We start from the raw sequence: 24,638 nt of genomic DNA on the forward strand, positions 1-24,638 counted from the left end.
CCCAGAATCCTTTGCAAACCTCAAAATTTGGCTAAAAAACACATGTTCCTCACATTTCTGTGGCAGAACGTTCTGGAATCTGAGAGGAGCCACGAATTTCTTTCCACCCAGCACTCCCCCACGTCTCCCGATAAAAATGATACCTCACATGTGTGGGTAGGTCTAGCGCCCGCGACAGGAAACGCCCCAAAGCGCAACGTGGACACATCCAAATTTGTGAAGGAAAACAGAGGTGTTTTTTGCAAAGTGCCTACCTGTAGATTTTGGCCTGTAGCTCAGCCGCCACCTATGGAAACCTACCAAACCTGTGCATTTCTGAAAACTAGACACCTGGGGGAATCCAAGATGGGGTGACTTCTGTGGCTCGGACCAGGTTCTGTTACCCAGAATCCTTTGCAAACCTCAACATTTGGCTAAAAAAACACATGTTCCTCACATTTCTGTGGCAGAAAGTTCTGCAATCTGAGAGGAGCCACAAATTTCCTTCCACCCAGCGTTCCCCCACGTCTCCCGATAAAAATGCTACCTCACTTGTGTGGGTAGGCCTAGCGCCCGCGACAGGAAATGCCCCAAAGCGCAACGTGGACACATCCAAATTTTTGAAGGAAAACAGAGGTGTTTTTTGCAAAGTGCCTACCTGTAGATTTTGGCCTCTAGCTCAGCCGCCACCTATGGAAACCTACCAAACCTGTGCATTTCTGAAAACTAGAGACCTAGGGGAATCCAAGATGGGGTGACTTGTGTGGCTCGGACAAGGTTCTGTTACCCAGAATCCTTTGCAAACCTCAAAATTTGGCTAAAAAACACATGTTCCTCACATTTCTGTGGCAGAACGTTCTGGAATCTGAGAGGAGCCACGAATTTCCTTCCACCCAGCGTTCCCCCATGTCTCCCGATAAAAATGATACCTCACATGTGTGGGTAGGCCTAGCGCCCGCGACAGGAAAAGCCCCAAAGCACAACGTGGACAAATCCAAATTTGTGAAGGAAAACAGAGGGGTTTTTTGCAAAGTGCCTACCTGTAGATTTTGGCCTGTAGCTCAGCCGCCACCTAGGGAAACCTACCAAACCTGTGCATTTCTGAAAACTAGAGACCTAGGGGAATCCAAGATGGGGTGACTTGTGTGGCTCAGACCAGGTTCTGTTACCCAGAATCCTTTGCAAACCTCAAAATTTGGCTAAAAAAACACATGTTCCTCACATTTCATAGCAGAAAGTTCTGCAATCTGAGAGGAGCCACAAATTTCCTTCCACTCAGCGTTCCTCCACGTCTCCCAATAAAAATGATACCTCACTTGTGTGGGTAGGCCTAGCGCCCGCGACAGGAAACGCCCCAAAGCGCAACGTGGACACATCCAAATTTGTGAAGGAAAACAGAGGTGTTTTTTGCAAAGTGCCTACCTGTAGATTTTGGCCTGTAGCTCAGCCGCCACCTAGGGAAATCTACCAAACCTGTGCATTTCTGAAAACTAGAGACCTAGGGCAATCCAAGATGGGGTGACTTGTGTGGCTCGGACCAGGTTCTGTTACCCAGAATCCATTGCAAACCTCAAAATTTGGCTAAAAATGCACATGTTCCTCACATTTCTGTGGCAGAAAGTTCTGGAACCTGAGAGGAGCCACGAATTTCCTTCCACCCAGCGTTCCCCCACGTCTCCCGATAAAAATGATTCCTCACTTGTGTGGGTAGGCCTAGCGCCCGCGTCAGGAAACGCCCCAAAGCGCAACGTGAACACATCCAAATTTGTGAAGGAAAACAGAGCTGTTTTTTGCAAAGTGCCTACCTGTAGATTTTGGCCTGCAGCTCAGTCGCCACCTAGGGAAACCTACCAAACCTGTGCATTTCTGAAAACTAGAGACCTAGGGGAATCCAAGATGGGGTGACTTGTGTGGCTCGGACCAGGTTCTGTTACCCAGAATCCTTTCCAAACCTCAAAATTTGGCTAAAAAAACACATGTTCCTCAAATTTCTGTGGCAGAACGTTCTGGAATCTGAGAGGAGCCACGAATTTCTTTCCACCCAGCGTTTCCCCACGCCTCCAGATAAAAATGATACCTCACATGTGTGGGTAGGCCTAGCGCCCGCGACAGGAAAAGCCCCAAAGCACAACGTAGACACATCCAAATTTGTGAAGGAAAACAGAGCTGTTTTTTGCAAAGTGCCTACCTGTAGATTTTGGCCTGCAGCTCAGCCGCCACCTAGGGAAACCTACCAAACCTGTGCATTTCTGAAAGCTAGAGACCTAGGGGAATCCAAAATGGGGTGACTTGTGTGGCTCGGACCAGGTTCTGTTACCCAGAATCCTTTGCAAACCTCAAAATTTGGCTAAAAAAACACATGTTCCTCACATTTCTGTGGCAGAAAGTTCTGCAATCTGAGAGGAGCCACAAATTTCCTTCCACCCAGCGTTCCCCCACGTCTCCCGATAAAAATGCTACCTCACTTGTGTGGGTAGGCCTAGCGCCCGCGACAGGAAATGCCCCAAAGCGCAACGTGGACACATCCAAATTTTTGAAGGAAAACAGAGGTGTTTTTTGCAAAGTGCCTACCTGTAGATTTTGGCCTCTAGCTCAGCCGCCACCTATGGAAACCTACCAAACCTGTGCATTTCTGAAAACTAGAGACCTAGGGGAATCCAAGATGGGGTGATTTGTGTGGCTCGGACAAGGTTCTGTTACCCAGAATCCTTTGCAAACCTCAAAATTTGGCTAAAAAACACATGTTCCTCACATTTCTGTGGCAGAACGTTCTGGAATCTGAGAGGAGCCACGAATTTCCTTCCACCCAGCGTTCCCCCATGTCTCCCGATAAAAATGATACCTCACATGAGTGGGTAGGCCTAGCGCCCGCGACACGAAAAGCCCCGAAGAGCAACGTGGACACATCCAAATTTGTGAAGGAAAACAGAGGGTTTTTTTGCAAAGTGCCTACCTGTAGATTTTGGCCTGTAGCTCAGCCGCCACCTAGGGAAACCTACCAAACCTGTGCATTTCTGAAAACTAGAGACCTAGGGGAATCCAAGATGGGGTGACTTGTGTGGCTCGGACCAGGTTCTGTTACCCAGAATCCTTTGCAAACCTCAAAATTTGGCTAAAAAAACACATGTTCCTCACATTTCTGTGGCAGAAAGTTCTGCAATCTGAGAGGAGCCACAAATTTCCTTCCACCCAGCGTTCCCCCACGTCTCCCGATAAAAATGCTACCTCACTTGTGTGGGTAGGCCTAGCGCCCGCGACAGGAAGTGCCCCAAAGCGCAACGTGGACACATCCAAATTTTTGAAGGAAAACAGAGGTGTTTTTTGCAAAGTGCCTACCTGTAGATTTTGGCCTCTAGCTCAGCCGCCACCTACGGAAACCTACAAACCTGTGCATTTCTGAAAACTAGAGACCTAGGGGAATCCAAGATGGGGTGACTTGTGTGGCTCGGACAAGGTTCTGTTACCCAGAATCCTTTGCAAACCTCAAAATTTGGCTAAAAAACACATGTTCCTCACATTTCTGTGGCAGAACGTTCTGGAATCTGAGAGGAGCCACGAATTTCCTTCCACCCAGCGTTCCCCCATGTCTCCCGATAAAAATGATACCTCACATGTGTGGGTAGGCCTAGCGCCCGCGACAGGAAAAGCCCCAAAGCGCAACGTGGACACATCCAAATTTGTGAAGGAAAACAGAGGGTTTTTTTGCAAAGTGCCTACCTGTAGATTTTGACCTGTAGCTCAGCCGCCACCTAAGGAAACCTACCAAACCTGTGCATTTCTGAAAACTAGAGACCATGGGGAATCCAAGATGGGGTGACTTGTGTGGCTCGGACCAGGTTCTGTTACCCAGAATCCTTTGCAAACCTCAAAATTTGGCTAAAAAAACACATGTTCCTCAAATTTCTGTGGCAGAACGTTCTGGAATCTGAGAGGAGCCACGAATTTCTTTCCACCCAGCGTTTCCCCACGCCTCCAGATAAAAATGATACCTCACATGTGTGGGTAGGCCTAGCGCCCGCGACAGGAAAAGCCCCAAAGCACAACGTGGACACATCCAAATTTGTGAAGGAAAACAGATCTGTTTTTTGCAAAGTGCCTACCTGTAGGTTTTGGCCTGCAGCTCAGCCGCCACCTAGGGAAACCTACCAAACCTGTGCATTTCTGAAAACTAGAGACCTAGGGGAATCCAAGATGGGGTGACTTGTGTGGCTCGGACCAGGTTCTGTTACCCAGAATCCTTTGCAAACCTCAAAATTTGGCTAAAAAAACACATGTTCCTCAAATTTCTGTGGCAGAACGTTCTGGAATCTGAGAGGAGCCACGAATTTCTTTCCACCCAGCGTTCCCCCACGTCTCCCGATAAAAATGATACCTCACATGTGTGGGTAGGCCTAGCGCCCGCGACAGGAAAAGCCCCAAAGCGCAACGTGGACACATCCAAATTTGTGAAGGAAAACAGAGGTGTTTTTTGCAAATTGCCTACCTGTAGATTTTGGCCTCTAGCTCAGCCGCCACCTATGGAAACCTACCAAACCTGTGCATTTCTGAAAACTAGAGACCTAGGGGAATCCAAAATGGGGTGACTTGTGTGGCTCGGACCAGGTTCTGTTACCCAGAATCCATTGCAAACCTCAAAATTTGGCTAAAAAAACACATGTTCCTCACATTTCTGTGGCAGAAAGTTCTGCAATCTGAGAGGAGCCACAAATTTCCTTCCACCCAGCGTTCCCCCACGTCTCCCGATAAAAATGCTACCTCACTTGTGTGGGTAGGCCTAGCGCCCGCGACAGGAAATGCCCCAAAGAGCAACGTGGACACATCCAAATTTTTGAAGGAAAACAGAGGTGTTTTTTGCAAAGTGCCTACCTGTAGATTTTGGCCTCTAGCTCAGCCGCCACCTATGGAAACCTACCAAACCTGTGCATTTCTGAAAACTAGAGACCTAGGGGAATCCAAGATGGGGTGATTTGTGTGGCTCGGACAAGGTTCTGTTACCCAGAATCCTTTGCAAACCTCAAAATTTGGCTAAAAAACACATGTTCCTCACATTTCTGTGGCAGAACGTTCTGGAATCTGAGAGGAGCCACGAATTTCCTTCCACCCAGCGTTCCCCCATGTCTCCCGATTAAAAAGATACCTCACATGTGTGGGTAGGCCTAGCGCCCGCGACACGAAAAGCCCCGAAGAGCAACGTGGACACATCCAAATTTGTGAAGGAAAACAGAGGGGTTTTTTGCAAAGTGTCTACCTGTAGATTTTGGCCTGTAGCTCAGCCGCCACCTAGGGAAACCTACCAAACCTGTGCATTTCTGAAAACTAGAGACCTAGGGGAATCCAAGATGGGGTGACTTGTGTGGCTCGGACCAGGTTCTGTTACCCAGAATCCTTTGCAAACCTCAAAATTTGGCTAAAAAAACACATGTTCCTCACATTTCTGTTGCAGAAAGTTCTGGAATCTGAGAGGAGCCACGAATTTCCTTCCACGCAGCGTTCCCCCACGTATCCCGATAAAAATGATACCTCACTTGTGTGGGTAGGCCTAGCGCCCGCGTCAGGAAACGCCCCAAAGCGCAACGTGAACACATCCAAATTTGTGAAGGAAAACAGAGCTGTTTTTTGCAAAGTGCCTACCTGTAGATTTTGGCCTGCAGCTCAGCCGCCACCTAGGGAAACCTACCAAACCTGTGCATTTCTGAAAACTAGAGACCTAGGGGAATCCAAGATGGGGTGACTTGTGTGGCTCGGACCAGGTTCTGTTACCCAGAATCCTTTGCAAACCTCAAAATTTGGCTAAAAAAACACATGTTCCTCAAATTTCTGTGGCAGAACGTTCTGGAATCTGAGAGGAGCCACGAATTTCTTTCCACCCAGCGTTCCCCCACGTCTCCCGATAAAAATGATACCTCACATGTGTGGGTAGGCCTAGCGCCCGCGACAGGAAAAGCCCCAAAGCGCAACGTGGACACATCCAAATTTGAGAAGGAAAACAGAGGTGTTTTTTGCAAAGTGCCTACCTGTAGATTTTGGCCTGTAGCTCAGCCGCCACCTAGGGAAACCTACCAAACCTGTGCATTTCTGAAAACTAGAGACCTGGGGGAATCCAAGATGGGGTGACTTGTGTGGCTCGGACCAGGTTCTGTTACCCAGAATCCTTTGCAAACCTCAAAATTTGGCTAAAAAAACACATGTTCCTCACATTTCTGTGGCAGAAAGTTCTGAAATCTGAGAGGAGCCACAAATTTCCTTCCACCCAGCGTTCCCCCACGTCTCCCGATAAAAATGCTACCTCACTTGTGTGGGTAGGCCTAGCGCCCGCGACAGGAAGTGCCCCAAAGCGCAACGTGGACACATCCAAATTTTTGAAGGAAAACAGAGGTGTTTTTTGCAAAGTGCCTACCTGTAGATTTTGGCCTCTAGCTCAGCCGCCACCTATGGAAACCTACAAACCTGTGCATTTCTGAAAACTAGAGACCTAGGGGAATCCAAGATGGGGTGACTTGTGTGGCTCGGACAAGGTTCTGTTACCCAGAATCCTTTGCAAACCTCAAAATTTGGCTAAAAAACACATGTTCCTCACATTTCTGTGGCAGAACGTTCTGGAATCTGAGAGGAGCCACGAATTTCCTTCCACCCAGCGTTCCCCCATGTCTCCCGATAAAAATGATACCTCACATGTGTGGGTAGGCCTAGCGCCCGCGACAGGAAAAGCCCCAAAGCGCAACGTGGACACATCCAAATTTGTGAAGGAAAACAGAGGGTTTTTTTGCAAAGTGCCTACCTGTAGATTTTGACCTGTAGCTCAGCCGCCACCTAAGGAAACCTACCAAACCTGTGCATTTCTGAAAACTAGAGACCTAGGGGAATCCAAGATGGGGTGACTTGTGTGGCTCGGACCAGGTTCTGTTACCCAGAATCCTTTGCAAACCTCAAAATTTGGCTAAAAAAACACATGTTCCTCAAATTTCTGTGGCAGAACGTTCTGGAATCTGAGAGGAGCCACGAATTTCTTTCCACCCAGCGTTTCCCCACGCCTCCAGATAAAAATGATACCTCACATGTGTGGGTAGGCCTAGCGCCCGCGACAGGAAAAGCCCCAAAGCGCAACGTGGACACATCCAAATTTGTGAAGGAAAACAGAGGTGTTTTTTGCAAAGTGCCTACCTGTAGATTTTGGCCTCTAGCTCAGCCGCCACCTATGGAAACCTACAAACCTGTGCATTTCTGAAAACTAGAGACCTAGGGGAATCCAAGATGGGGTGACTTGTGTGGCTCGGACAAGGTTCTGTTACCCAGAATCCTTTGCAAACCTCAAAATTTGGCTAAAAAACACATGATCCTCACATTTCTGTGGCAGAACGTTCTGGAATCTGAGAGGAGCCACGAATTTCCTTCCACCCAGCGTTCCCCCATGTCTCCCGATAAAAATGATACCTCACATGTGTGGGTAGGCCTAGCGCCCGCGACAGGAAAAGCCCCAAAGCGCAACGTGGACACATCCAAATTTGTGAAGGAAAACAGAGGGTTTTTTTGCAAAGTGCCTACCTGTAGATTTTGACCTGTAGCTCAGCCGCCACCTAAGGAAACCTACCAAACCTGTGCATTTCTGAAAACTAGAGACCTAGGGGAATCCAAGATGGGGTGACGTGTGTGGCTCGGACCAGGTTCTGTTACCCAGAATCCTTTGCAAACCTCAAAATTTGGCTAAAAAAACACATGTTCCTCAAATTTCTGTGGCAGAACGTTCTGGAATCTGAGAGGAGCCACGAATTTCTTTCCACCCAGCGTTTCCCCACGCCTCCAGATAAAAATGATACCTCACATGTGTGGGTAGGCCTAGCGCCCGCGACAGGAAAAGCCCCAAAGCACAACGTGGACACATCCAAATTTGTGAAGGAAAACAGAGCTGTTTTTTGCAAAGTGCCTACCTGTAGATTTTGGCCTGCAGCTCAGCCGCCACCTAGGGAAACCTACCAAACCTGTGCATTTCTGAAAACTAGAGACCTAGGGGAATCCAAAATGGGGTGACTTGTGTGGCTCGGACCAGGTTCTGTTACCCAGAATCCTTTGCAAACCTCAAAATTTGGCTAAAAAAACACATGTTCCTCACATTTCTGTGGCAGAAAGTTCTGCAATCTGAGAGGAGCCACAAATTTCCTTCCACCCAGCGTTCCCCCACGTCTCCCGATAAAAATGCTACCTCACTTGTGTGGGTAGGCCTAGCGCCCGCGACAGGAAATGCCCCAAAGAGCAACGTGGACACATCCAAATTTTTGAAGGAAAACAGAGGTGTTTTTTGCAAAGTGCCTACCTGTAGATTTTGGCCTCTAGCTCAGCCGCCACCTATGGAAACCTACCAAACCTGTGCATTTCTGAAAACTAGAGACCTAGGGGAATCCAAGATGGGGTGATTTGTGTGGCTCGGACAAGGTTCTGTTACCCAGAATCCTTTGCAAACCTCAAAATTTGGCTAAAAAACACATGTTCCTCACATTTCTGTGGCAGAACGTTCTGGAATCTGAGAGGAGCCACGAATTTCCTTCCACCCAGCGTTCCCCCATGTCTCCCGATAAAAATGATACCTCACATGTGTGGGTAGGCCTAGCGCCCGCGACAGGAAAAGCCCCAAAGCGCAACGTGGACACATCCAAATTTGTGAAGGAAAACAGAGGGTTTTTTTGCAAAGTGCCTACCTGTAGATTTTGACCTGTAGCTCAGCCGCCACCTAGGGAAACCTACCAAACCTGTGCATTTCTGAAAACTAGAGACCTAGGGGAATCCAAGATGGGGTGACTTGTGTTGCTCGGACCAGGTTCTGTTACCCAGAATCCTTTGCAAACCTCAAAATTTGGCTAAAAAAACACATGTTCCTCACATTTCTGTGGCAGAACGTTCTGGAATCTGAGAGGAGCCACGAATTTCCTTCCACCCAGCGTTCCCCCATGTCTCCCGATAAAAATGATACCTCACTTGTGTGGGTAGGCCTAGCGCCCGCATCAGGAAACGCCCCGAAGCGCAACGTGAACACATCCAAATTTGTGAAGGAAAACAGAGCTGTTTTTTGCAAAGTGCCTACCTGTAGATTTTGACCTGCAGCTCAGCCGCCACCTAGGGAAACCTACCAAACCTGTGCATTTCTGAAAACTAGAGACCTAGGGGAATCCAAGATGGGGTGACTTGTGTGGCTCGGACCAGGTTCTGTTACCCAGAATCCTTTGCAAACCTCAAAATTTGGCAAAAAAAACACATGTTCCTCAAATTTCTGTGGCAGAACGTTCTGGAATCTGAGAGGAGCCACGAATTTCTTTCCACCCAGCGTTCCCCCACGTCTCCCGATAAAAATGATACCTCACATGTGTGGGTAGGCCTAGCGCCCGCGACAGGAAAAGCCCCAAAGCGCAACGTGGACACATCCAAATTTGTGAAGGAAAACAGAGGTGTTTTTTGCAAAGTGCCTACCTGTAGATTTTGGCCTGTAGCTCAGCCGCCACCTAGGGAAACCTACCAAACCTGTGCATTTCTGAAAACTAGAGACCTGGGGGAATCCAAGATGGGGTGACTTGTGTGGCTCGGACCAGGTTCTGTTACCCAGAATCCTTTGCAAACCTCAAAATTTGGCTAAAAAAACACATGTTCCTCACATTTCTGTGGCAGAAAGTTCTGCAATCTGAGAGGAGCCACAAATTTCCTTCCACCCAGCGTTCCCCCACGTCTCCCGATAAAAATGCTACCTCACTTGTGTGGGTAGGCCTAGCGCCCGCGACAGGAAGTGCCCCAAAGCGCAACGTGGACACATCCAAATTTTTGAAGGAAAACAGAGGTGTTTTTTGCAAAGTGCCTACCTGTAGATTTTGGCCTCTAGCTCAGACGCCACCTATGGAAACCTACAAACCTGTGCATTTCTGAAAACTAGAGACCTAGGGGAATCCAAGATGGGGTGACTTGTGTGGCTCGGACAAGGTTCTGTTACCCAGAATCCTTTGCAAACCTCAAAATTTGGCTAAAAAACACATGTTCCTCACATTTCTGTGGCAGAACGTTCTGGAATCTGAGAGGAGCCACGAATTTCCTTCCACCCAGCGTTCCCCTATGTCTCCCGATAAAAATGATACCTCACATGTGTGGGTAGGCCTAGCGCCCGCGACAGGAAAAGCCCCAAAGCGCAACGTGGACACATCCAAATTTGTGAAGGAAAACAGAGGGTTTTTTTTGCAAAGTGCCTACCTGTAGATTTTGACCTGTAGCTCAGCCGCCACCTAAGGAAACCTACCAAACCTGTGCATTTCTGAAAACTAGAGACCTAGGGGAATCCAAGATGGGGTGACTTGTGTGGCTCGGACCAGGTTCTGTTACCCAGAATCCTTTGCAAACCTCAAAATTTGGCTAAAAAAACACATGTTCCTCAAATTTCTGTGGCAGAACGTTCTGGAATCTGAGAGGAGCCACGAATTTCTTTCCACCCAGCGTTTCCCCACGCCTCCAGATAAAAATGATACCTCACATGTGTGGGTAGGCCTAGCGCCCGCGACAGGAAAAGCCCCAAAGCGCAACGTGGACACATCCAAATTTGTGAAGGAAAACAGAGGTGTTTTTTGCAAAGTGCCTACCTGTAGATTTTGGCCTCTAGCTCAGCCGCCACCTATGGAAACCTACAAACCTGTGCATTTCTGAAAACTAGAGACCTAGGGGAATCCAAGATGGGGTGACTTGTGTGGCTCGGACAAGGTTCTGTTACCCAGAATCCTTTGCAAACCTCAAAATTTGGCTAAAAAACACATGATCCTCACATTTCTGTGGCAGAACGTTCTGGAATCTGAGAGGAGCCACGAATTTCCTTCCACCCAGCGTTCCCCCATGTCTCCCGATAAAAATGATACCTCACATGTGTGGGTAGGCCTAGCGCCCGCGACAGGAAAAGCCCCAAAGCGCAACGTGGACACATCCAAATTTGTGAAGGAAAACAGAGGGTTTTTTTGCAAAGTGCCTACCTGTAGATTTTGACCTGTAGCTCAGCCGCCACCTAAGGAAACCTACCAAACCTGTGCATTTCTGAAAACTAGAGACCTAGGGGAATCCAAGATGGGGTGACGTGTGTGGCTCGGACCAGGTTCTGTTACCCAGAATCCTTTGCAAACCTCAAAATTTGGCTAAAAAAACACATGTTCCTCAAATTTCTGTGGCAGAACGTTCTGGAATCTGAGAGGAGCCACGAATTTCTTTCCACCCAGCGTTTCCCCACGCCTCCAGATAAAAATGATACCTCACATGTGTGGGTAGGCCTAGCGCCCGCGACAGGAAAAGCCCCAAAGCACAACGTGGACACATCCAAATTTGTGAAGGAAAACAGAGCTGTTTTTTGCAAAGTGCCTACCTGTAGATTTTGGCCTGCAGCTCAGCCGCCACCTAGGGAAACCTACCAAACCTGTGCATTTCTGAAAACTAGAGACCTAGGGGAATCCAAAATGGGGTGACTTGTGTGGCTCGGACCAGGTTCTGTTACCCAGAATCCTTTGCAAACCTCAAAATTTGGCTAAAAAAACACATGTTCCTCACATTTCTGTGGCAGAAAGTTCTGCAATCTGAGAGGAGCCACAAATTTCCTTCCACCCAGCGTTCCCCCACGTCTCCCGATAAAAATGCTACCTCACTTGTGTGGGTAGGCCTAGCGCCCGCGACAGGAAATGCCCCAAAGAGCAACGTGGACACATCCAAATTTTTGAAGGAAAACAGAGGTGTTTTTTGCAAAGTGCCTACCTGTAGATTTTGGCCTCTAGCTCAGCCGCCACCTATGGAAACCTACCAAACCTGTGCATTTCTGAAAACTAGAGACCTAGGGGAATCCAAGATGGGGTGATTTGTGTGGCTCGGACAAGGTTCTGTTACCCAGAATCCTTTGCAAACCTCAAAATTTGGCTAAAAAACACATGTTCCTCACATTTCTGTGGCAGAACGTTCTGGAATCTGAGAGGAGCCACGAATTTCCTTCCACCCAGCGTTCCCCCATGTCTCCCGATAAAAATGATACCTCACATGTGTGGGTAGGCCTAGCGCCCGCGACAGGAAAAGCCCCAAAGCGCAACGTGGACACATCCAAATTTGTGAAGGAAAACAGAGGGTTTTTTTGCAAAGTGCCTACCTGTAGATTTTGACCTGTAGCTCAGCCGCCACCTAGGGAAACCTACCAAACCTGTGCATTTCTGAAAACTAGAGACCTAGGGGAATCCAAGATGGGGTGACTTGTGTTGCTCGGACCAGGTTCTGTTACCCAGAATCCTTTGCAAACCTCAAAATTTGGCTAAAAAAACACATGTTCCTCACATTTCTGTGGCAGAACGTTCTGGAATCTGAGAGGAGCCACGAATTTCCTTCCACCCAGCGTTCCCCCATGTCTCCCGATAAAAATGATACCTCACTTGTGTGGGTAGGCCTAGCGCCCGCATCAGGAAACGCCCCGAAGCGCAACGTGAACACATCCAAATTTGTGAAGGAAAACAGAGCTGTTTTTTGCAAAGTGCCTACCTGTAGATTTTGACCTGCAGCTCAGCCGCCACCTAGGGAAACCTACCAAACCTGTGCATTTCTGAAAACTAGAGACCTAGGGGAATCCAAGATGGGGTGACTTGTGTGGCTCGGACCAGGTTCTGTTACCCAGAATCCTTTGCAAACCTCAAAATTTGGCAAAAAAAACACATGTTCCTCAAATTTCTGTGGCAGAACGTTCTGGAATCTGAGAGGAGCCACGAATTTCTTTCCACCCAGCGTTCCCCCACGTCTCCCGATAAAAATGATACCTCACATGTGTGGGTAGGCCTAGCGCCCGCGACAGGAAAAGCCCCAAAGCGCAACGTGGACACATCCAAATTTGTGAAGGAAAACAGAGGTGTTTTTTGCAAAGTGCCTACCTGTAGATTTTGGCCTGTAGCTCAGCCGCCACCTAGGGAAACCTACCAAACCTGTGCATTTCTGAAAACTAGAGACCTGGGGGAATCCAAGATGGGGTGACTTGTGTGGCTCGGACCAGGTTCTGTTACCCAGAATCCTTTGCAAACCTCAAAATTTGGCTAAAAAAACACATGTTCCTCACATTTCTGTGGCAGAAAGTTCTGCAATCTGAGAGGAGCCACAAATTTCCTTCCACCCAGCGTTCCCCCACGTCTCCCGATAAAAATGCTACCTCACTTGTGTGGGTAGGCCTAGCGCCCGCGACAGGAAGTGCCCCAAAGCGCAACGTGGACACATCCAAATTTTTGAAGGAAAACAGAGGTGTTTTTTGCAAAGTGCCTACCTGTAGATTTTGGCCTCTAGCTCAGACGCCACCTATGTAAACCTACAAACCTGTGCATTTCTGAAAACTAGAGACCTAGGGGAATCCAAGATGGGGTGACTTGTGTGGCTCGGACAAGGTTCTGTTACCCAGAATCCTTTGCAAACCTCAAAATTTGGCTAAAAAACACATGTTCCTCACATTTCTGTGGCAGAACGTTCTGGAATCTGAGAGGAGCCACGAATTTCCTTCCACCCAGCGTTCCCCCATGTCTCCCGATAAAAATGATACCTCACATGTGTGGGTAGGCCTAGCGCCCGCGACAGGAAAAGCCCCAAAGCGCAACGTGGACACATCCAAATTTGTGAAGGAAAACAGAGGTTTTTTTTGCAAAGTGCCTACCTGTAGATTTTGACCTGTAGCTCAGCCGCCACCTAAGGAAACCTACCAAACCTGTGCATTTCTGAAAACTAGAGACCTAGGGGAATCCAAGATGGGGTGACTTGTGTGGCTCGGACCAGGTTCTGTTACCCAGAATCCTTTGAAAACCTCAAAATTTGGCTAAAAAAACACATGTTCCTCAAATTTCTGTGGCAGAACGTTCTGGAATCTGAGAGGAGCCACGAATTTCTTTCCACCCAACGTTTCCCCACGCCTCCAGATAAAAATGATACCTCACATGTGTGGGTAGGCCTAGCGCCCGCGACAGGAAAAGCCCCAAAGCACAACGTGGACACATCCAAATTTGTGAAGGAAAACAGAGCTGTTTTTTGCAAAGTGCCTACCTGTAGATTTTGGCCTGCAGCTCAGCCGCCACCTAGGGAAACCTACCAAACCTGTGCATTTCTGAAAACTAGAGACCTAGGGGAATCCAAAATGGGGTGACTTGTGTGGCTCGGACCAGGTTCTGTTACCCAGAATCCTTTGCAAACCTCAAAATTTGGCTAAAAAAACACATGTTCCTCACATTTCTGTGGCAGAAAGTTCTGCAATCTGAGAGGAGCCACAAATTTCCTTCCACCCAGCGTTCCCCCACGTCTCCCGATAAAAATGCTACCTCACTTGTGTGGGTAGGCCTAGCGCCCGCGACAGGAAATGCCCCAAAGAGCAACGTGGACACATCCAAATTTTTGAAGGAAAACAGAGGTGTTTTTTGCAAAGTGCCTACCTGTAGATTTTGGCCTCTAGCTCAGCCGCCACCTATGGAAACCTACCAAACCTGTGCATTTCTGAAAACTAGAGACCTAGGGGAATCCAAGATGGGGAGATTTGTGTGGCTCGGACAAGGTTCTGTTACCCAGAATCCTTTGCAAACCTCAAAATTTGGCTAAAAAACACATGTTCCTCACATTTCTGTGGCAGAACGTTCTGGAATCTGAGAGGAGCCACGAATTTCCTTCCACCCAGCGTTCCCCCATGTCTCCGATAAAAATGATACCTCACATGTGTGGGTAGGCCTAGCGCCCGCGACACAAAAAGCCCCGAAGAGCAACGTGGACACATCCAAATTTGTGAAGGAAAACAGAGGGTTTTTTTGCAAAGTGCCTACCTGTAGATTTTGGCCTGTAGCTCAGCCGCCACCTAGGGAAACCTACCAAACCTGTGCATTTCTGAAAACTAGAGACCTAGGGGAATCCAAGATGGGGTGACTTGTGTGGCTCGGACCAGGTTCTGTTACCCAGAATCCTTTGCAAACCTCAAAATTTGGCTAAAAAAACACATGTTCCTCACATTTCTGTTGCAGAAAGTTCTGGAATCTGAGAGGAGCCACAAATTTCCTTCCACGCAGCGTTCCCCCACGTATCCCGATAAAAATGATACCTCACTTGTGTGGGTAGGCCTAGCGCCCGCGTCAGGAAACGCCCCAAAGCGCAACGTGAACACATCCAAATTTGTAAAGGAAAACAGAGCTGTTTTTTGCAAAGTGCCTACCTGTAGATTTTGACCTGCAGCTCAGCCGCCACCTAGGGAAACCCACCAAACCTGTGCATTTCTGAAAACTAGAGACCTAGGGGAATCCAAGATGGGGTGACTTGTGTGGCTCGGACCAGGTTCTGTTACCCAGAATCCTTTGCAAACCTCAAAATTTGGCTAAAAAAACACATGTTCCTCAAATTTCTGTGGCAGAACGTTCTGGAATCTGAGAGGAGCCACGAATTTCTTTCCACCCAGCGTTCCCCCACGTCTCCCGATAAAAATGATACCACACATGTGTGGGTAGGCCTAGCGCCCGCGACAGGAAAAGCCCCAATGCGCAACGTGGACACATCCAAATTTGTGAAGGAAAACAGAGGTGTTTTTTGCAAAGTGCCTACCTGTAGATTTTGGCCTGTAGCTCAGCCGCCACCTAGGGAAACCTACCAAACCTGTGCATTTCTGAAAACTAGAGACCTGGGGGAATCCAAGATGGGGTGACTTGTGTGGCTCGGACCAGGTTCTGTTACCCAGAATCCTTTGCAAACCTCAAAATTTGGCTAAAAAAACACATGTTCCTCACATTTCTGTGGCAGAAAGTTCTGCAATCTGAGAGGAGCCACAAATTTCCTTCCACCCAGCGTTCCCCCACGTCTCCCGATAAAAATGCTACCTCACTTGTGTGGGTAGGCCTAGCGCCCGCGACAGGAAGTGCCCCAAAGCGCAACGTGGACACATCCAAATTTTTGAAGGAAAACAGAGGTGTTTTTTGCAAAGTGCCTACCTGTAGATTTTGGCCTCTAGCTCAGCCGCCACCTATGGAAACATACAAACCTGTGCATTTCTGAAAACTAGAGACCTAGGGGAATCCAAGATGGGGTGACTTGTGTGGCTCGGACAAGGTTCTGTTACCCAGAATCCTTTGCAAACCTCAAAATTTGGCTAAAAAACACATGTTCCTCACATTTCTGTGGCAGAACGTTCTGGAATCTGAGAGGAGCCACGAATTTCCTTCCACCCAGCTTTCCCCCATGTCTCCCGATAAAAATGATACCTCACATGTGTGGGTAGGCCTAGCGCCCGCGACAGGAAAAGCCCCAAAGCGCAACGTGGACACATCCAAATTTGTGAAGGAAAACAGAGTTTTTTTTTGCAAAGTGCCAACCTGTAGATTTTGACCTGTAGCTCAGCCGCCACCTAACGAAACCTACCAAACCTGTGCATTTCTGAAAACTAGAGACCTAGGGGAATCCAAGATGGGGTGACTTGTGTGGCTCGGACCAGGTTCTGTTACCCAGAATCCTTTGCAAACCTCAAAATTTGGCTAAAAAAACACATGTTCCTCACATTTCTGTGCCAGAAAGTTCTGCAATCTGAGAGGAGCCACGAATTTCCTTCCACGCAGCGTTCCCCCACGTATCCCGATAAAAATGATACCTCACTTGTGTGGGTAGGACTAGCGCCCGCGTCAGGAAACGCCCCAAAGCCCAACGTGAACACATCCAAATTTGTGAAGGAAAACAGAGCTGTTTTTTGCAAAGTGCCTACCTGTAGATTTTGGCCTGCAGCTCAGCCGCCACCTAGGGAAACCTACCAAACCTGTGCATTTCTGAAAACTAGAGACCTAGGGGAATCCAAGATGGGGTGACTTGTGTGGCTCGGACCAGGTTCTGTTACCCAGAATCCTTTGCAAACCTCAAAATTTGGCTAAAAAAACACATGTTCCTCAAATTTCTGTGGCAGAACGTTCTGGAATCTGAGAGGAGCCACGAATTTCTTTCCACCCAGCGTTCCCCCACGTCTCCCGATAAAAATGATACCTCACATGTGTGGGTAGGCCTAGCGCCCGCGACAGCAAAAGCCCCAAAGCGCAACGTGGACACATCCAAATTTGTGAAGGAAAACAGAGGTGTTTTTTGCAAAGTGCCTACCTGTAGATTTTGGCCTGTAGCTCAGCCGCCACCTAGGGAAACCTACCAAACCTGTGCATTTCTGAAAACTAGAGACCTGGGGGAATCCAAGATGGGGTGACTTGTGTGGCTCGGACCAAGTTCTGTTACCCAGAATCCTTTGCAAACCTCAAAATTTGGCTAAAAAAACACATGTTCCTCACATTTCTGTGGCAGAAAGTTCTGCAATCTGAGAGGAGCCACAAATTTCCTTCCACCCAGCGTTCCCCCACGTCTCCCGATAAAAATGCTACCTCACTTGTGTGGGTAGGCCTAGCGCCCGCGACAGGAAGTGCCCCAAAGCGCAACGTGGACACATCCAAATTTTTGAAGGAAAACAGAGGTGTTTTTTGCAAAGTGCCTACCTGTAGATTTTGGCCTCTAGCTCAGCCGCCACCTATGGAAACCTACATACCTGTGCATTTCTGAAAACTAGAGACCTAGGGGAATCCAAGATGGGGTGACTTGTGTGGCTCGGACAAGGTTCTGTTACCCAGAATCCTTTGCAAACCTCAAAATTTGGCTAAAAAACACATGTTCCTCACATTTCTGTGGCAGAACGTTCTGGAATCTGAGAGGAGCCACGAATTTCCTTCCACCCAGCGTTCCCCCATGTCTCCCGATAAAAATGATACCTCACATGTGTGGGTAGGCCTAGCGCCCGTGACAGGAAAAGCCCCAAAGCGCAACGTGGACACATCCAAATTTGTGAAGGAAAACAGAGGGTTTTTTTGCAAAGTGCCTACCTGTAGATTTTGACCTGTAGCTCAGCCGCCACCTAACGAAACCTACCAAACCTGTGCATTTCTGAAAACTAGAGACCTAGGGGAATCCAAGATGGGGTGACTTGTGTGGCTCGGACCAGGTTCTGTTACCCAGAATCCTTTGCAAACCTCAAAATTTGGCTAAAAAAACACATGTTCCTCACATTTCTGTGGCAGAAAGTTCTGCAATCTGAGAGGAGCCACAAATTTCCTTCCACCCAGCGTTCCCCCACGTCTCCCGATAAAAATGCTACCTCACTTGTGTGGGTAGGCCTAGCGCCCGCGACAGGAAGTGCCCCAAAGCGCAACGTGGACACATCCAAATTTTTGAAGGAAAACAGAGGTGTTTTTTGCAAAGTGCCTACCTGTAGATTTTGGCCTGTAGCTCAGCCGCCACCTAGGGAAACCTACCAAACCTGTGGATTTCTGAAATCTAGAGACCTAGGGGAATCCAAGATGGGGTGACTTGTGTGGCTCGGACCAGGTTCTGTTACCCAGAATCCTTTGCAAACCTCAAAATTTGGCTAAAAAACACATGTTCCTCACATTTCTGTGGCAGAACGTTCTGGAATCTGAGAGGAGCCACGAATTTCCTTCCACCCAGCGTTCCCCCATGTCTCCCGATAAAAATGATACCTCACATGTGTGGGTAGGCCTAGCGCCCGCGACAGGAAAAGCCCCAAAGCGCAACGTGGACACATCCAAATTTGTGAAGGAAAACAGAGGGGTTTTTTGCAAAGTGCCTACCTGTAGATTTTGACCTGTAGCTCAGCCGCCACCTAGGGAAACCTACCAAACCTGTGCATTTCTGAAAACTAGAGACCTAGGGGAATCCAAGATGGGGTGACTTGTGTTGCTCGGACAAGGTTCTGTTACCCAGAATCCTTTGCAAACCTCAAAATTTGGCTAAAAAAACACATGTTCCTCACATTTCTGTGGCAGAAAGTTCTGGAATCTGAGAGGAGCCACAAATTTCCTTCCACCCAGCTTTCCTCCACGTCTCCCGATAAAAATGATACCTCACTTGTGTGGGTAGGCCTAGCGCCCGCAACAGGAAACGCCCCAAAGCGCAACGGGACACATCCAAATTTTTGAAGGAAAACGGAGGTGTTTTTTGCAAAGTGCCTACCTGTAGATTTTGGCCTGTAGCTCAGCCGCCACCTAGGGAAACCTACCAAACCTGTGGATTTCTGAAATCTAGAGACCTAGGGGAATCCAAGATGGGGTGACTTGTGTGGCTCGGACCAGGTTCTGTTACCCAGAATCCTTTGCAAACCTCAAAATTTGGCTAAAAAAACACATGTTCCTCATATTTCTGTGGCAGAAAGTTCTGGAATCTGAGAGGAGCCACAAATGTCCTTCCACCCAGCATTCCCCCACGTCTCCCGATAAAAATGATATCTCACTTGTGTGGGTAGGCCTAGCGCCCGCGACAGGAAACGCCCCCAAGCGCAACGTGGACACATCCAAATTTTTGAAGGAAAACAGAGGTGTTTTTTGCAAAGTGCCTACCTGTAGATTTTGGCCTGTAGCTCTGCCGCCACGTAGGGAAACCTACCAAACCTGTGCATTTCTGAAAACTAGAGACCTAGGGGAATCCAAGATGGGGTGACTTGTGTGGCTCGGACCAGGTTCTGTTACCCAGAATCCTTTGCAAACCTCAAAATTTGGCTGAAAAAAAAACATATGTTCCTCACATTTCTGTGGCAGAAAGTTCTGGAATCTGAGAGGAGCCACAAATTTCCTACCACCCAGCGTTCCCCCACGTCTCCCGATAAAAATGCTACCTCACTTGTGTGGGTAGGCCTAGCGCCCGCGACAGGAAACGCCCCAAAGCGCAACGTGGACACATCCAAATTTGTGAAGGAAAACAGAGGTGTTTTTTGCAAAGTGCCTACCTGTAGATTTTGGCCTGTAGCTCAGCCGCCACCTAGGGAAACCTACCAAACCTGTGCATTTCTGAAAACTAGAGACCTAGGGGAATCCAAGATGGGGTTACTTGTGCGGCTCAGACCAGGTTCTGTTACCCAGAATCCTTTGCACACCTCAAAATTTGGCTAAAAAAACACATGTTCCTCACATTTCTGTGGCAGAAAGTTCTGCAATCTGAGAGGAGCCACAAATTTCCTTCTACCCAGCGTTCCTCCACGTCTTCCGATAAAAATGATACCTCACTTGTGTGGGTAGGCCTAGCGCCCGCGACAGGAAATGCCCCAAAGCGCAACGTGGACACATCCAAATTTGTGAAGGAAAACAGAGGTGTTTTTTGCAAAGTGCCTACCTGTAGATTTAGGCCTGTAGCTCAGCCGCCACCTAGGGAAACCTACCAAACCTGTGCATTTCTGAAAACTAGAGACCTAGGGGAATCCAAGATGGGGTGACTTGTGTGGCTCGGACCAGGTTCTGTTACCCAGAATCCTTTGCAAACCTCAAAATTTGGCTAAAAAAACACATGTTCCTCACATTTCTGTGGCAGAAAGTTCTGGAATCTGAGAGGAGCCACGAATTTCCTTCCACCCAGCGTTCCCCCACGTCTCCCGATAAAAATGATACCTCACTTGTGTGGGTAGGCCTAGCGCCCGCGTCAGGAAACGCCCCAAAGCGCAACGTGAACACATCCAAATTTGAGAAGGAAAACAGAGCTGTTTTTTGCAAAGTGCCTACCTGTAGATTTTGGCCTGCAGCTCAGCCGCCACCTAGGGAAACCTACCAAACCTGTGCATTTCTGAAAACTAGAGACCTAGGGGACCCCAAGATGGGGTGACTTGTGTGGCTCGGACCAGGTTCTGTTACCCAGAATCCTTTGCAAACCTCAAAATTTGGCTAAAAAAACACATGTTCCTCAAATTTCTGTGGCAGAACGTTCTGGAATCTGAGAGGAGCCACGAATTTCTTTCCACCCAGCGTTCCCCCACGTCTCCCGATAAAAATGATACCTCACATGTGTGGGTAGGCCTAGCGCCCGCGACAGGAAAAGCCCCAAAGCGCAACGTGGACACATCCAAATTTGTGAAGGAAAACAGAGGTGTTTTTTGCAAAGTGCCTACCTGTAGATTTTGGCCTGTAGCTCAGCCGCCACCTAGGAAACCTACCAAACCTGTGCATTTCTGAAAACTAGAGACCTAGGGGAATCCAAGATGGGGTGACTTGTGTGGCTCGGACCAGGTTCTGTTACCCAGAATCCTTTGCAAACCTCAAAATTTGGCTAAAAAAACACATGTTTCTCACATTTCTGTGGCAGAAAGTTCTGGAATCTGAGAGGAGCCACGAATTTCCTTCCACCCAGCGTTCCCCCACGTCTCCCGATAAAAATGATACCTCACTTGTGTGGGTAGGCCTAGCGCCCGCGTCAGGAAACGCCCCAAAGCGCAACGTGAACACATCCAAATTTGTGAAGGAAAACAGAGGTGTTTTTTGCAAAGTGCCTACCTGTAGATTTTGGCCTGTAGCTCAGCCGCCACCTAGGGAAACCTACCAAACCTGTGCATTTCTGAAAACTAGAGACCTGGGGAAATCCAAGATGGGGTGACTTGTGTGGCTCGGACCAGGTTCTGTTACCCAGAATCCTTTGCAAACCTCAAAATTTGGCTAAAAAAACACTTGTTCCTCACATTTCTGTGGCAGAAAGTTCTGCAATCTGAGATGAGCCACAAATTTCCTTCCACCCAGCGTTCCCCCACGTCTCCCGATAAAAATGCTACCTCACTTGTGTGGGTAGGCCTAGCGCCCGCGACAGGAAGTGCCCCAAAGCGCAACGTGGACCCATCCAAATTTTTGAAGGAAAACAGAGGTGTTTTTTGCAAATTGCCTACCTGTAGATTTTGGCCTCTAGCTCAGCCGCCACCTATGGAAACCTACCAAACCTGTGCATTTCTGAAAACTAGAGACCTAGGGGAATCCAAAATGGGGTGACTTGTGTGGCTCGGACCAGGTTCTGTTACCCAGAATCCTTTGCAAACCTCAAAATTTGGCTAAAAAAACACATGTTCCTCACATTTCTGTGGCAGAAAGTTCTGCAATCTGAGAGGAGCCACAAATTTCCTTCCACCCAGCGTTCCCCCACGTCTCCCGATAAAAATGCTACCTCACTTGTGTGGGTAGGCCTAGCGCCCGCGACAGGAAATGCCCCAAAGAGCAACGTGGACACATCCAAATTTTTGAAGGAAAACAGAGGTGTTTTTTGCAAAGTGCCTACCTGTAGATTTTGGCCTCTAGCTCAGCCGCCACCTATGGAAACCTACCAAACCTGTGCATTTCTGAAAACTAGAGACCTAGGGGAATCCAAGATGGGGTGATTTGTGTGGCTCGGACAAGGTTCTGTTACCCAGAATCCTTTGCAAACCTCAAAATTTGGCTAAAAAACACATGTTCCTCACATTTCTGTGGCAGAACGTTCTGGAATCTGAGAGGAGCCACGAATTTCCTTCCACCCAGCGTTCCCCCATGTCTCCCGATTAAAAAGATACCTCACATGTGTGGGTAGGCCTAGCGCCCGCGACAGGAAAAGCCCCAAAGCGCAACATGGACACATCCAAATTTGTGAAGGAAAACAGAGGGGTTTTTTGCAAAGTGCCTACCTGTAGATTTTGACCTGTAGCTCAGCCGCCACCTAGGGAAACCTACCAAACCTGTGCATTTCTGAAAACTAGAGACCTAGGGGAATCCAAGATGGGGTGACTTGTGTTGCTCGGACCAGGTTCTGTTACCCAGAATCCTTTGCAAACCTCAAAATTTGGCTAAAAAAACACATGTTCCTCACATTTCTGTGGCAGAAAGTTCTGGAATCTGAGAGGAGCCACAAATTTCCTTCCACCCAGCTTTCCTCCACGTCTCCCGATAAAAATGATACCTCACTTGTGTGGGTAGGCCTAGCGCCCGCAACAGGAAACGCCCCAAAGCGCAACGGGACACATCCAAATTTTTGAAGGAAAACGGAGGTGTTTTTTGCAAAGTGCCTACCTGTAGATTTTGGCCTGTAGCTCAGCCGCCACCTAGGGAAACCTACCAAACCTGTGGATTTCTGAAATCTAGAGACCTAGGGGAATCCAAGATGGGGTGACTTGTGTGGCTCGGACCAGGTTCTGTTACCCAGAATCCTTTGCAAACCTCAAAATTTGGCTAAAAAAACACATGTTCCTCATATTTCTGTGGCAGAAAGTTCTGGAATCTGAGAGGAGCCACAAATGTCCTTCCACCCAGCATTCCCCCACGTCTCCCGATAAAAATGATATCTCACTTGTGTGGGTAGGCCTAGCGCCCGCGACAGGAAACGCCCCCAAGCGCAACGTGGACACATCCAAATTTTTGAAGGAAAACAGAGGTGTTTTTTGCAAAGTGCCTACCTGTAGATTTTGGCCTGTAGCTCTGCCGCCACGTAGGGAAACCTACCAAACCTGTGCATTTCTGAAAACTAGAGACCTAGGGGAATCCAAGATGGGGTGACTTGTGTGGCTCGGACCAGGTTCTGTTACCCAGAATCCTTTGCAAACCTCAAAATTTGGCTGAAAAAAAAACACATGTTCCTCACATTTCTGTGGCAGAAAGTTCTGGAATCTGAGAGGAGCCACAAATTTCCTACCACCCAGCGTTCCCCCACGTCTCCCGATAAAAATGCTACCTCACTTGTGTGGGTAGGCCTAGCGCCCGCGACAGGAAATGCCCCAAAGCGCAACGTGGACACATCCAAATTTGTGAAGGAAAACAGAGGTGTTTTTTGCAAAGTGCCTACCTGTAGATTTTGGCCTGTAGCTCAGCCGCCACCTAGGGAAACCTACCAAACCTGTGCATTTCTGAAAACTAGAGACCTAGGGGAATCCAAGATGGGGTTACTTGTGCGGCTCAGACCAGGTTCTGTTACCCAGAATCCTTTGCACACCTCAAAATTTGGCTAAAAAAACACATGTTCCTCACATTTCTGTGGCAGAAAGTTCTGCAATCTGAGAGGAGCCACAAATTTCCTTCTACCCAGCGTTCCTCCACGTCTCCCGATAAAAATGATACCTCACTTGTGTGGGTAGGCCTAGCGCCCGCGACAGGAAACGCCCCAAAGCGCAACGTGGACACATCCAAATTTGTGAAGGAAAACAGAGGTGTTTTTTGCAAAGTGCCTACCTGTAGATTTTGGCCTGTAGCTCAGCCGCCACCTAGGGAAACCTACCAAACCTGTGCATTTCTGAAAACTAGAGACCTAGGGGAATCCAAGATGGGGTGACTTGTGTGGCTCGGACCAGGTTCTGTTACCCAGAATCCTTTGCAAACCTCAAAATTTGGCTAAAAAAACACATGTTCCTCACATTTCTGTGGCAGAAAGTTCTGGAATCTGAGAGGAGCCACGAATTTCCTTCCACCCAGCGTTCCCCCACGTCTCCCGATAAAAATGATACCTCACTTGTGTGGGTAGGCCTAGCGCCCGCGTCAGGAAACGCCCCAAAGCGCAACGTGAACACATCCAAATTTGAGAAGGAAAACAGAGCTGTTTTTTGCAAAGTGCCTACCTGTAGATTTTGGCCTGCAGCTCAGCCGCCACCTAGGGAAACCTACCAAACCTGTGCATTTCTGAAAACTAGAGACCTAGGGGACCCCAAGATGGGGTGACTTGTGTGGCTCGGACCAGGTTCTGTTACCCAGAATCCTTTGCAAACCTCAAAATTTGGCTAAAAAAACACATGTTCCTCAAATTTCTGTGGCAGAACGTTCTGGAATCTGAGAGGAGCCACGAATTTCTTTCCACCCAGCGTTCCCCCACGTCTCCCGATAAAAATGATACCTCAC

This window comes from Pleurodeles waltl, chromosome 4_2, assembly GCF_031143425.1.
Source record: "Pleurodeles waltl isolate 20211129_DDA chromosome 4_2, aPleWal1.hap1.20221129, whole genome shotgun sequence".
In the NCBI taxonomy this organism is placed as follows: domain Eukaryota; kingdom Metazoa; phylum Chordata; class Amphibia; order Caudata; family Salamandridae; genus Pleurodeles; species Pleurodeles waltl.